This window comes from Capsicum annuum, chromosome 12, assembly GCF_002878395.1.
Source record: "Capsicum annuum cultivar UCD-10X-F1 chromosome 12, UCD10Xv1.1, whole genome shotgun sequence".
NCBI lineage: Eukaryota > Viridiplantae > Streptophyta > Magnoliopsida > Solanales > Solanaceae > Capsicum > Capsicum annuum.
In genome coordinates, this window is record NC_061122.1 from 42,731,563 (window position 1) to 42,745,377 (window position 13,815).

Consider the following 13,815-nt stretch of genomic DNA (forward strand, 5'->3'; position numbering starts at 1 on the left):
CTCATCTAACTAAACTGAGTCCTATCTAAGCATGTGAGATAGATTAAGAATGTATCACCACAATATGGAAACATAGAAAACTAGATAGATAGCAGCAAAATATGGAGGTAAGGCTAACTTATAGGACACCTCACCCACTGTACGCAGAATCTCAAAAGGCTTATATCTAGGGTTGTGCTTGATTTTTCTTCTGAACCTCACCATACCCTTCATGGGCGGCACGGGAAGGAATACCCAATCACTAACTCAAAATCTCAAGGCACGAAGCGTGTGAATTGAATAAGCTTTTTGCCTACTTTGAGTTGCTCTCAACCTGTCCTGAATCACCCTGACTCTATCTAATGACTTCTGAAGCAAATGGGACCACAGGGTCTAATCTTGAAAGTCTCAAACCATCCAATCGGAGAATGGCATCTTCTACCATACAAAGCCTCAAAATGCGCCATCTCAATTCTAAAAAACTATTATTATAAGCAAACTCTACCAAGGCTATGTTCTCCTCCCATTAACCTTCAAAATCTATAACATGACTCAGAGCATATCCTCAAGCACCTGAATAGTTTACTCAGACTAGCTATCGGTTTGTGGATGAAAGAATGTACTAATATCCCCCTAAGTACCCAAACTCCTCCTAAAAAGGTCTTCAAAAGCTAGAAGTGAACGCAGAACCTCGATCCAAAATGATAGATATGGGCACGCCATGTAGACGGACTATCTCACGTGCATAGATGTGGGCTAACCTCACTGCACTAAAGGACATCTAAATAGGAAGGAAATATGTTGATTTGGTCAACCGATCCATAATAACCCAAATATCATCAGAACCATAGGAAGTATGAGTAAAACCATTGATGAAATCCATGGTAATTGACTCCTATTTCCACTCAAAAATAGGCAATCTCTGAGTCAATCTACCTAGTCACTGATGCTTGGCCTTTTCCTACTGACAACATAGGCAACGAACTATAAATTCTGTTATATCTCTCTTCATACCACTCCACCAATAATGTTGTCTCAAATATCTAAATATCTTAGTTGTGTATGGATAAATAGAACATCTAGAGCTGTGAGCCTCGTGCAGAATCAACTGAATCAAGTCATCAACCTCGAAACACAAATGCGACTATCAAATCTCAAAACACCCTCAAAATCTATGGTGATACTCGTGGACTCATCACTCAATACTTGATCACAGCATTCGAAGACTTAGACTAGGGCCTAGTAGGTACTACATATGAATGACCACACTCGACCCTAGGCTGGGCTCGTGACCGACCTCTTGTCCTACTTGCCTGAGAACCCTCTCAATCACTTTGATAACCACCTCTATGACTATCCAAACCACTTTTAACTGAGGGATGAACTACTTTAATAGAGGGAACATTCTAACGTGATGCAACGATTATCCCATGACTAGGGTACTCACGCGTATCATGACTAAAAGATTCATAACTATAATATTCCCCTGGGCTAAACTAGAACTAATAGATCTAGCTTAACTTGATTATCCACCACGACTAGAATAACCACAAAATAAACCCTTCAAAGACTGACCGCTACCCTGATTGAGGCGATCAATAGCACTAAGTTGACCTTCATTAGTAATTTTAAGAGCTGCCTGAACCGATCGACTAGGCTGACTCTAAGGTTGATAAGATAGACACATAGGATATCTGCTATGAGAACTACTACCTCTGAATTGGGAACTACTACGGCTCCTACTAAAATTGCCCTAAGATCTAGGTCTTTTATCGTTGCCACCTTAGGCCGCACGATGTATCTCCTCTATCACTTGGGAGTGATTTTACACCTCAATAAAAGACCTACCTATAGCAACCAGACTCTGAGTTGATATGTAAAAAAAGAGTCACAACCTTCTAATAAAGCAACAAACCCTCTCGTACTCTGAAGTCAGAATAGAAGTAGCATGCCGAGCCAACTCATGAAAATGATCCTCATACTCCACAACCGTCATGGATCCCTGCTCCAATCTCAAAATCTCATCTCTCAGACAATCCTTAAGGCTATAAGGCATCTACTTCTCCAAGAAGAGCCAGGAGAACTAAGTCCATATTAAGGGAGAGGATCCAGTTGGGTTGGAATTAAGATAACCTCTCTACCAATGTCGAGCAGCCAAGTCAAACTGAAAGGTAGTGTATTCCATACCATGAGTCTTAACCAAGCCCAAATTACGAAACCTATCCTTACAAGCAATCAAGAACTCATATGCATCATCGCTTAGAGCACCATAAAACCTAGGCATAGCTAATCTCAAGAATCTACCCAATATCTTTTACTTCTTAGTAGACATAGCAAGTTGGGCAACCACTGGCTGAGAAAGCATCGGTGAAGGAGGGACATCAACTCTAGGAGTTGCAGCAATAGGCTATACCCCCACCTTAGTACCACTCTAATATATAGACTATGTACCATCAGATAGTGCAACACTAACTAACCCCAAAAGTTGAACCAAAGAACCTCTAAGAACTGAAGAAGAAATGAACCCTAGTACAGCTTGGACTGGTCCTGACCCACACTGGCTGAGGCAAAAAAAATATCTGGATCAGGAATGAAAATAAAGTCTGGTAAAGGCCCCTTCTTCTGGCCCCTGGCTGGGGACATGTCTCGAGGTTGACTACGAACTCTAGGTCATCCACGAATAGAGGTAGGATCCCTATGCTCGATCTCTAGACCCTCATCTTGAATAACTATAGATAGTTTCCTAGCCATCTACGAAAGAGTGAAATCAAAGGAAAGTTCTATAAACCAACTTAGACTCTTAGCACAAAATGAGTGAAAGAAGTGAAGGACTTCTAAAAACGTCCCATAACCTCTCGAAGATAGAAATCAATGTCATTATTTTGATCCGCAGGACTCTACTAGAATCAATGTCATTATTTTGATCCGCAGGACTCTACTAGACACTTGCTCTTGTACCAAAATATCAGTGAAACATATGCTCTAATACTAATTTGTCAAGAACCAATTTATAAGTCATGATGACACCAACTCTATCCCATTAGTAGGTAACCCAAACCATAACCCGAAGCTAAAGGCAATAGGTTAACTTGATGGAAATGTCAATAAGAGTGAAAAACAATAAGTCATCTTATAAATGAACAAGGTATTAGAAATAGATAAAAGATAGTCAACATATAGATATCATTCCATGACCTGGTAGATCCAATACAAGAGCATCTAGTAATAATACAACTCAAGTCTTAAAGCAGTCAACATGATCTTAGCTTAAAACTAAAGACTAGACATAATAAGATAAGGGAATGGCGCGACTTTGACTCCAAGAGCTCACCCAATCTACGAATCAACCACAGCATGACCATTGAATTAGCAGTAGTAACTAGTACTTGGATATGCGCTAAAAAGGTCCAGAAGTGTAGTATGAGTACGAAAATCATGGGTACTCAGTAGGCATCATTAGCTAACTGAGTTAAATCATGATATAATTACGATAAAATGTAAGATAACATAACTAATTCAAGGTAGAGACAACCTGAATCAACTCCAATATTTTTATGCATAAATAAGTAAATAAACCGGAATAATAACATAACATGACATAGAGGATCAAACACATGTAATTGTAACTACAAAATTGCGCCCATAAGCCAATTGCTGCGGAAAGTAAATAATCCAATGCAAGCCCCCATAATCCTAGTAGATACAAATAAGATAATACAACCCGAACTACCATCATCTCTCAACTCTCAATATACCACTAGAATCCATTCATATCATGCCACATTATAACCATTTCCTTATTTTTAGACTTAGTTAGAAGGGAAAGACTAGCCTACCTGGACACCGAAAAAAGCTTAAAGAATCCACTAAATCATCGACTTTTCCTTCTGAGAAGCTTCCGTAAGATATCACACTATCAAAATCACAATTTACTCATCAATACAAGAATAACGATACCTATATCACACTATTGTGCTTCAGGTTCAAAAATCACACCAAAAACCCATGTGGGTCGTGCTTACAAAAATCGCATTTCTGAAACAACCCAATATTCCCATATGCTCAAGGAGTAATTACCATCATAAAAGAGTGAAACTTGAGCTGAATTGGGGCTAAAATCAAGGCATCAAGGTTTAGGGATTTCGAATAAGAATGGGAAAATCTACCATGAAAAAGGGTGAAATCTTACCACAAATTAAAAGAGAATCACGAAATAATCATTAACCAAGCTCTCAAATCATCCACAAGCTTCAATCCCAAGATTTTCCTCTATTTTAGGGTTTTAGTCTCTTGGAAATAGATGAAAATACTAAAAAACTGATGAAAATGGAATATTTATAGCCATTCCAGGTACCCAAATATCGCTATCATGACATGGGCCTCGCGATCTGAAAACCCTAGTTTCTAGACCTTAGAAAATTTCCTAGAATTCTAATCTCTAGACCCAATATGACTCATGGGTATGATTCGTATATTAGGGTATGGATGGTATGGTCCAGTCGTAAACTGACCAGTTTTTGTTGGTAGGATGGATTTTGGTTACTGGAATGGGTACAACTTAGGGGTACGAGTCGTATTGGTGGTTATTGATAATTTGATTTCTTAACTTAATATTAGACTTAGTTACTTAGGTTGTATCTGAGTACAAGTGGACCATCATGATCCGTAAGCCAGCGTACGAGTCATACCCAGGACTCATATGGTGGACAGTGTCTAAATCTTCCTTGGGTTTAAATCTGCCAGGGGTACAGATCGTATGTTATCAATATGACTTGGTTGAATGATTTGTATACTGGACAGTGTGAGATCCAAGGATTGAGGACAAGATACGAGTAAAGGATACCAATCATATCAGAGGGCACGACTCGAGTGGGTCAGTCGTATCCCTATGATGGGATTTTGGTGCAACTTAAATGGGGGTATTCTGGATATTTCCCTACTTATCCTAATAGGGTCCCATGACTTCTAACCTACTTGGAAGGCCATTTACCCTATTATTACATTCATTAGCACTTAGAAACTTCTCAAAAACACTCTAAAATTTTCTCAAGAGCTTTTGGTCAAGGGAGGCTAGGGTTTCAACTAAAGGATCAATTTAGGGCTTGTCTTGGTGAGTTCTTTCCATCATCATCTTGGTTTAAGGCATGTGGCATGGTTTTTATGAATGTTTTCATGATTTTATTGATTGTATGATCTTGGTTTTCAAATATGATTTGGGGGTTTTTATATTAAATGGTTGGCCATGGTTTCCCATGGTTTTAATTATGCTTTTATATGCATTAATGGTGGTTTTGAATGATTGGATTGCATAGGAATGGTTTATTGGTCATTGGAATTGGTTTTGGTCATATTATGCCCCCAGTATGTTTGAAAAAATGCTTATAAAGATATGTTCATTGCATTGACTACATTTAATGGAACTCTTACATGTTTTAAAACTTGGTAAAGAAATTATGCATGGTTTAAATGGAAAGGTAAATGGCTAATTGACAGCGCCCAAGTGCACACATAAATGTACGTGGTCTTATCAAGTAGTAAAGTGGCCACAATAAAGCTCAAATATCGATCTCTTAGGGACTTGCATTCGCTGACTATCCAATTCTAGTTCAACAATTGAGAAACAATATAATTTTAGAATTGTAAACTAAAAAGAAACTAAACTAATGCGGAAAAGTAATGACTTTGGACAGTCAAGCCCATGGTTAAGGCTTACAAACAATCATACTACGCTATTGAACTTCTTTCGTTAAGTCATTTATCTTGGTTGTTGATTTGTAGGGTTAATCGCATGATCATGGTCTCCCGACCTCTAACCATTTACCTAACTTGGATATTACAACTATATCGTTGAGCGGGGATATAATAGTCTAATTAAGTTCTTTAAGCTATCATCCTACGTGTGATTCAAGTAAGGCTTCTAGGTACATCCCTGTCCTAGATGCTAATTTGAAATCCTTATTTCATAAAAGACTATGAACCTTACCTTGCTTATTCTCGTGTTCTATTGCCCTATTCCTCTCCCGAGATCACAAGGTTGACAATTGATGTATTCTAAGGGTAGCTAATCCTTAAAATAGTTAAAACAAGAATAAACAAACAACCAATAATGATAAGCAACTTAAACAAAATTAATTCAAAACAAAAGTAGACATGATCTTGGCCTTAACCCCGAAGAGGGAGTTTAGCCTTTAATGGAAATATTCATCATCCGGTCCCTTGGATTGATGAAACAAACCATAAAGAAACTAAATTAAAGAATATAAAACCTAAAAAGAAGTAGTGGTAGCCTCCAATGCTCCAAGATGCCCCAAAGTGATTTAAACCGTTTACAAAGTTGTATTTATAACAATAGGTTAAGCCCAAGTCGTGTAGGAGAAGGAATCAATGAAAAAGTGCAGGGGTGGAGAGAGCATGTGTCGCACCCTTCATTCCTTAGGAATGGAGCATGTGATGCACGCATCATTCCGTCGAAATGGAGCATGCGAAGCACGTTTATCATGAGTACACACTTTTTGGGGTGCCTTTTGAGTCTTTTGGTGTGTAGCATGCGCCAATATACCTTCCCACGCGCTCACACTCGCCCAAGAAATTTCAGGTGTCCGAATTTGCATCAAGTTGCGTATTGTGCTTCCGTGATCCATTCTAAGCCTTTTTGAGTTGTTTTCACTTGATTTGAATCTTTTATATCCTTCATATATCATCATAATCCATTCAAAAATCATCCTATAGCATTAAACACAACAATTTAGAGCTCAAAACAACACAAAATCCAAGATAGAGAACTAGAAACACGAGCTAAGCATAGTTTTCATTCACTTTGATTTCTAACTTATTGTTTTGACTCTTGTCTTGATCCAATTGACCCTTGAACATTACCAACAAATTTCTTCACATATAAATACACAATAACAACCTTATGAACTCATTAAACATGTTAGAACCCAGCACAATAGACTAGACAAATACCTAGCTCAAGCTAGTCACACTAGTTTTCTCGGTTGACTTCTAAATGAGCAATTTGAATCAGAACTTGTGTGAAAAACACTATTAAACATTGTAAACACATACATGGACACTTGGATGAACATTTATATCATTATAAACACATTAAGAAAACAAATTGCTCTTAAAAAATAGGCTAAATAAGCTAGAATAGTATCACTAGAATGCATAAATACACCCAACATCACCACCCCACACTTAAAGCCTTGTTCGTCCTCGAACAACTCTTCACTCTAAGAATCATAAGTTGAGGAGACTCTACACTTCTACGACATGCAAGACACTCAATCTAGCACTACAATGACTACACGGAATGCAAGTTTACAACTCTAAGCACGTTATACACAATTGAAAGCTCAAGAATCCTACTCCAAAACATCCTAGCTTCAAAAATTTACTCAATACATGGCAAACTCATGCATATTGTTCAATATAATACATCCTACAAATCACCCACATTTATGAAACAAGTGCCCTCACAACAAGAGAGTTACCTATAAACACTCACAAAAATGCAATTATCATAATGGATATACAAATCAAGTTATGCTCACTCTCACAAAGAATTCACAAATTACACATAATGAACAATAGGCTTGCCCTTAGTGTCAACTCCACTAATATTAGAATAAGAAATTTAGGATCAAATAGGTCTTTTTCGAGTTGTTATATAGGCTAAGGGACGAGTAGAAATTATTTTGGCCAAAAATAGTGACTATCTTTCCTAAGCACTTTAATACATCACAATTTTTCACATAAAACCACCTTCAACAACCTATTCACACCTTTTCCATCTACCCATATCTTTTTGTTTTGCCCCATCTCTTTTAAGTATTTTTGCAAACACATAGTGGGCGTATTGTTTATTCCTTTAAGATTCAATTTTTTTTTCACAACCATGGGAATATTTCTAACACCATTTACATTACTTCCAACCAACACACATCAAATATAAACACTAATAACTATTACCTTGGAGCATCAATTTCACCTTTTCCCTCTTATTTCTCAAACTCCTTACTCAATAAATTTTTTATTAAAGCGTCTAGGAGCTTTTGGATCAAATTAAGGTCAATCAAAGAAGGGATTAAGCTACTTATGAGGATAACAAAGATAAAGCTAAAGGCACAATGGGGGTTAACTAGGATAATGCAAAAGGGTAGGTCAAAAAGAAGGCATAAAATATGGCTATCAAAGAAATGCCTATATACTCTCCTAAACTCACATTCTTTATTTTACTTTACACACATACCGGGCAAGTTCAGACATCACATGCAACAAGGAATATACAATACTCACACACATATGGCACATGCTCAACTCACATAGGATCATCATAGACTCTTACTCAAACAATAGCATATATTCAATTTTAAGCCAACAAGTACAAGAGTCACAAACATGAGCCTAAAAGTTTCAAAAATAGCAATTCCCTCAATCAACATGCTTTTACCAAATAAAACACTTGCACCATGCAATCAAAAATAGCACCAACAAGAACATCTTACACAAAAAAATTAAAATTGAGCCAAATATTGGGAATTTCCCTACCCCACACTTAAAAATTTACTTTGTCCCAAAAGTGAACTTTAAAGTAAGAGATATAAATACTCCATGAGGCCTTTAGGCCTATCTAGTAGCATCGTTTTGCATCACGAAGGTCCGTGGACCCCACACTTAGTTTTTTCTATGCTCCTTAGCTCAGGTTTTCGGTACTCAGACTTTCAATCAGCCTACGACTCAATCAAAAATAAAAACTACATGAAATAAAAACTAAAAATAAAAATAAAACATACCTTAGCTTGGGTTGCCTCCCAAGAAGCGCCTAATTTAGTGTCACGACATGACTCAATCAACTTTTTCCTCCACCATGAGGATATGAATTTCACCCTCAACATCCCATCTATCTTTTTTCCATGCTCATAGGGAGGTGGTACAAAGATTAAGGAACCGACTAATGGATGATGTATGGTAAACCATTCGGCCTTGAGGTGAGGTGTGTTTTTATGTTACTTATCTGGTGTAAAATCAAGAATATAGGATTCTTATTCCTCATCTTCACACTTTTCGATTATTTTAAATGATTCCACAGACAAAACATCATCTAAACATAATGTATAAAAGTACTTTGAGTGTGGCCCAACAAATCCTACTTTAAAATTTACACTATCCTCAACACTTTAACTTTTATTCACTTCCTCATTTTCAGTCTTAAGAGAAAGATGACAGTCGAGTGGTTGCGATTCTTGTGGTGGTGGTTGTATCTCCTCAACCTGTTTAACAACTTTAGTTTTCAAGTACTCATACTTTCTCAAATTATCAGCAACTTTTTCTGCAACCGATTAGGGAGTAAACTCCTTATCTACCTCCTTAGTTATCTTTGGAAGTTCTTTATTAAGCTTTGTACCATTCCTCAAAGTGATTGTAATTATTTTTTCATTGTCACTTGGCAAATCATCTTGAGGTCTGGTATTATGTACCCGCTGCACTTGCCCTATCTGCATATCCATGTTCTTTATGGCAATCTGCTGACTCTCTAAAATGGACCCCATTACTCTTTATATCTTCTAAATCTGCTAACAATTGTGCTTGATTAGCTAGAAGTTGTTTCATCATCTCTTCTAAATTGCTAGTTTGAATCGGGGCCTGGTAACTCTGAACCTATGGCTGCTGAAACTGTTGTTGCAGATTATAGGTATTTATATAGTATTGCCCTTTGATCATACCCCATAAACATTACTGAATCAGGGTTAAATGCACACATATCTTTAGAATAACCACTATTGCCACAAACAATACACTAACAAGAATCGTCATCATTCGAAAACCATTTATCCCAGGCTGCCATGTCAAGAAGTATGATAATAGAAAGTAAAAGAAAATAAAAAGGAAAAATAAAACTAATAAACTATATATAACTCAATATAGCTAAAATAAAAACAAGATAATTGCCTAATTACAAGTCCCCAGCAACGGAGCCAAAAACTTGACATCGCTCAAGCACACACGCAAGTGTACATGGTCTTATCAAGTAGTAAAGTGGCTTTAATAAAGATCAAATATCGATCTTTCAGGGACTTGCATTCGCTGACTATCCAATTCTAGTTCAATAATTGAGAAAAAGTAAACAATATAGTTTTAGAATTGTAAACTAAAAAGAAACTAAACTAATGCGGAAAGGTAATGACTTTGGATAATCAAAGGATAGAAGCCCAGGGTTAAGGCTTACGAACAATCATACTACGTCATTGAACTTCTTTCATTAAATCTCTTATCTTGGTTGTTTATTCGTAGGGCTAATCGCATGATCATGGTCTCCCGACCTCTAACTGTTTACCTAACTTGGATATTACAACTACATCATTGAGCAGGGATGTAATAGTCTAATTAAGTTCTTTAAGATATCATCCTACGTGTGATTCAAGTAAGGCTTCTAGGTACATCCCTGTCCTAGATGCTAATTTGAAATCCTTATTTCATAAAAGACTACGAACCTTACCTTGCTTATTCTCGTGTTCTATCACCCTATTTCCTCTCCTGAGATCACATGGTTGACAATTGATGTATTCTAAGGGTAGCTAATCCTTAAAATAATTAAAACAAGAATAAACAAACAAACAATAATGAGAAGCAACTTAGACAAAATCAATTCAAAATAAAAGTAGTCATGATCTTGGCCTTAACCCCGGAGAGGAAGTTTAGCCTTTAATGGAAATATTCATCATCCAATCCCTTAGATTGATGATACAAACCATAAAGAAACTAAATTAAAGAATATAAAAACTAAAAAGAAGTAGTGGTAGCCTCTAATGCTCCAAGATGTCCCAAAGTGATTTAAAACATTTACAAAGTTGTATTTATAATAATAGGCTAAGCCTAAGTCGTGTAGGAGAAGGAATCAACAAAAAAGTGTAGGGGTGGAGAGAGCATGTGCCGCACCCTTCATTCCTTAGCAATGGATCATGCGACGCACGCATCATTCCGTCGAAATGGAGCATGCGAAGCACGCTTATCATGAGTACACACTTTCTTGGGTGCCTTTTGAGTCTCTTGATTTCTAACTTATTATTTTGACTCTTGTCTTGATCCAATTGACCCTTGAACATTACCAACAAGTTGTTTCATATATAAATACACAATAACAACCTTAGTAACTCATTAAGCATGTTAGAATCCAACACGATAGACTAGACAAACACCTAGCTCAACCTAGTCACACTAGTTTTTTTGGTTAACTTCTAAATGATCAATTTGAATTAAAACTTGTGTGGAAATACTATTAAATATTGTAAGCACATACATGGACACTTAGATTCATATTTATATCATTATAAATACATTAAGCACACAAATTTCTCTCAAACCAAGGCTAAATAAGCTAGAATAGTATCACTATAATGCATAAATATACCCAACATCACTAATGGTTATGGTTGAGGGGTACATGGATTCCCCAAGTGGTTTAATATGGTAAATATAAGGGCACTTGAAAGTTCCCTTAAACCTATAAATGATTGGCTATGGATGGTCTTGTAAGTAAGGGTCGGTATGACAATACCAATATCAATGGCCTTGGTTGATAAATGGAAAATAGTTTGGTTATTTGAAAATTGGTTTAAATTGGGTAATAATGGCGAGAGGTGTGGCTAAGTCGTGGAAAGTGGAGGTCCCGGGGGGGACCAAAACTGGAAACTCATAGTTATCGATATGAGGTTGGTCTTAGTAACCGTGTGCATGATGTCACACTATATTTGGGGGATGTACTATAACCCCTAGCCTTCCAAGCTAACGATGCGGGTTCGATTCCCGCTACCCGCTCTATATCTATTTATTCTAAATATTTTAATCTATTCATTAATCAAATTTAGTTTATTAGTATTAGTACATCATTGAATATACAATTCAAAAAATTATTTCACATCAGATTCTTTCCAGTTTTTTTTTTTTCAAACAAAAAGTTAAAATACGAAAATAAAAATCAGAATGAAAAGCGTCCATTGTCTAATGGATAGGACAGAGGTCTTCTAAACATTTGGCATAGGTTCAAATCCTATTGGACGCAATTTATTTCCATATATATATATATTTTTTAGATTTCGATAGCAAGAAAGAATGTTTGAATATTTGAATCCAAGATGCTTAATTCCTTTTTTTATTAAAATTAAGACAAGGGTGATCAATATTTCTTTATGCTTGTTCCTGAAGTATAAAATGGTCCATTTGTTCCTGAATAGCTTCTTTCGAAAGGGCTTCTGCTTCCTCGGTAAATTTCTTGGTAGAAGATATGATTTCTTGGAACTGAGGTTTATTAGTTTTTAAGTAAGTATGTAGCTCAACAAGAAATTTCCTTAAAAACATCCGCCTTCTTTAAAATATCCTGAACAGTTCCTGTAGGTTGAGCCCCCTTTTCAAGGAAATATAAAATAGCAGGAACATTTAAATAAGTTTGATTCTTTATCGGATCATAAAAACCCACTTTCCGAAGATCTTTTCCTTCTCTTCGGGATCGAACATCAATTACAACGATTCGATAGACGGCTCATTGGGATAGATGTAGATGAACAACACCCCCCTAGAAACGTATAGGAAGCTTTCTCCTCGTACGACTCGAGAAAATGATTGATTTGAGGTTTTGGTTTTGTCTCTGTATGTATGGAATTCTATCTAAGAAATGGCAACTGGTCCATAAAATGATCAAATCAATTAAAGATGCAAGTCCTTTCTTTCTTCTTTCTTCCTGAAAATGAAAAGGAAACCATTCGTACTCTCATAACTCAAGTTGGATAACTTTCAAACAGTTCAAAGGAAAATCTTTCGGCAATTTCATTTATTGAGCGGTCTTTCCTCCTTTTTTGTTTGTTTCGTTTAAAATCAGATTCTTCAGTCTGATCCAGTTATTAAGACAATTAAAAGGCGTTTCTTTGTTCTGGGATCCTTTATCTTTGTTTTATTTTAAATCATTGGGTTTAGACACTACTTTGGTGCTTTTTAATCATTTCAAAATGGCAACAACATACCCTTTTTGCGATTTCTAGGAAAGAATTCTACAAGATGATGGATTCCCTCGTGAAACACTTTGGATCGAAAAAGTTTGATCAATTCAAAGAAATTTTGGAATTTTTAACTTGCTCGAATTGGATTCTTTCGATTTCCATACCGAAGATATATTTATGAAGTTGTTTCAATTTTTTTATTGATTGGCATTAACCCTAGACCCTTGCCCCGAGAAATAAATTAATACTTTCTACTCGAGCTCCATCATGGACTATTTACATTCCAAGACAACAAAAAGCGAGGGGTTCTAGTGAAACAGAACCAATCATGTCGAGCCAAGAGCACCTTCATTCCTACATAAAATGGTGGATGTACAAATCCACAACAGATCATGTCCTTCAAGTCGCACGTTGCTTTCTACCACATCGTTTCAAATGAAGTTTTACCATAACATTCCTCTAAGAACCGGTATGGACTTGATTCAATTATGGAATCATGAATAGTCATTGGTTGGGCTGATGTATAAACACCATAATCTATAGTATAGAGATATAAAGGGATATAAATAATACTATAGATATAGGTGGATAAAGATTTTTCTGAAGAAGTCTCTTAGTAAGAGCCCATCGCTAATATTAATTTGTCTAACATATTATATTAATTAATATATTTATTAAATATTTATTAAATTATTTATATAAATATATAAATAATATAATATATAATATATATAATAATATATATAAATAATAAAAAATAAGACGAATAAATGAATTCTTTTTGATTCTGCATCTTCACGTGACTTAATAGGAGAGAAAGATTCAGTTTATAAGGAATGAT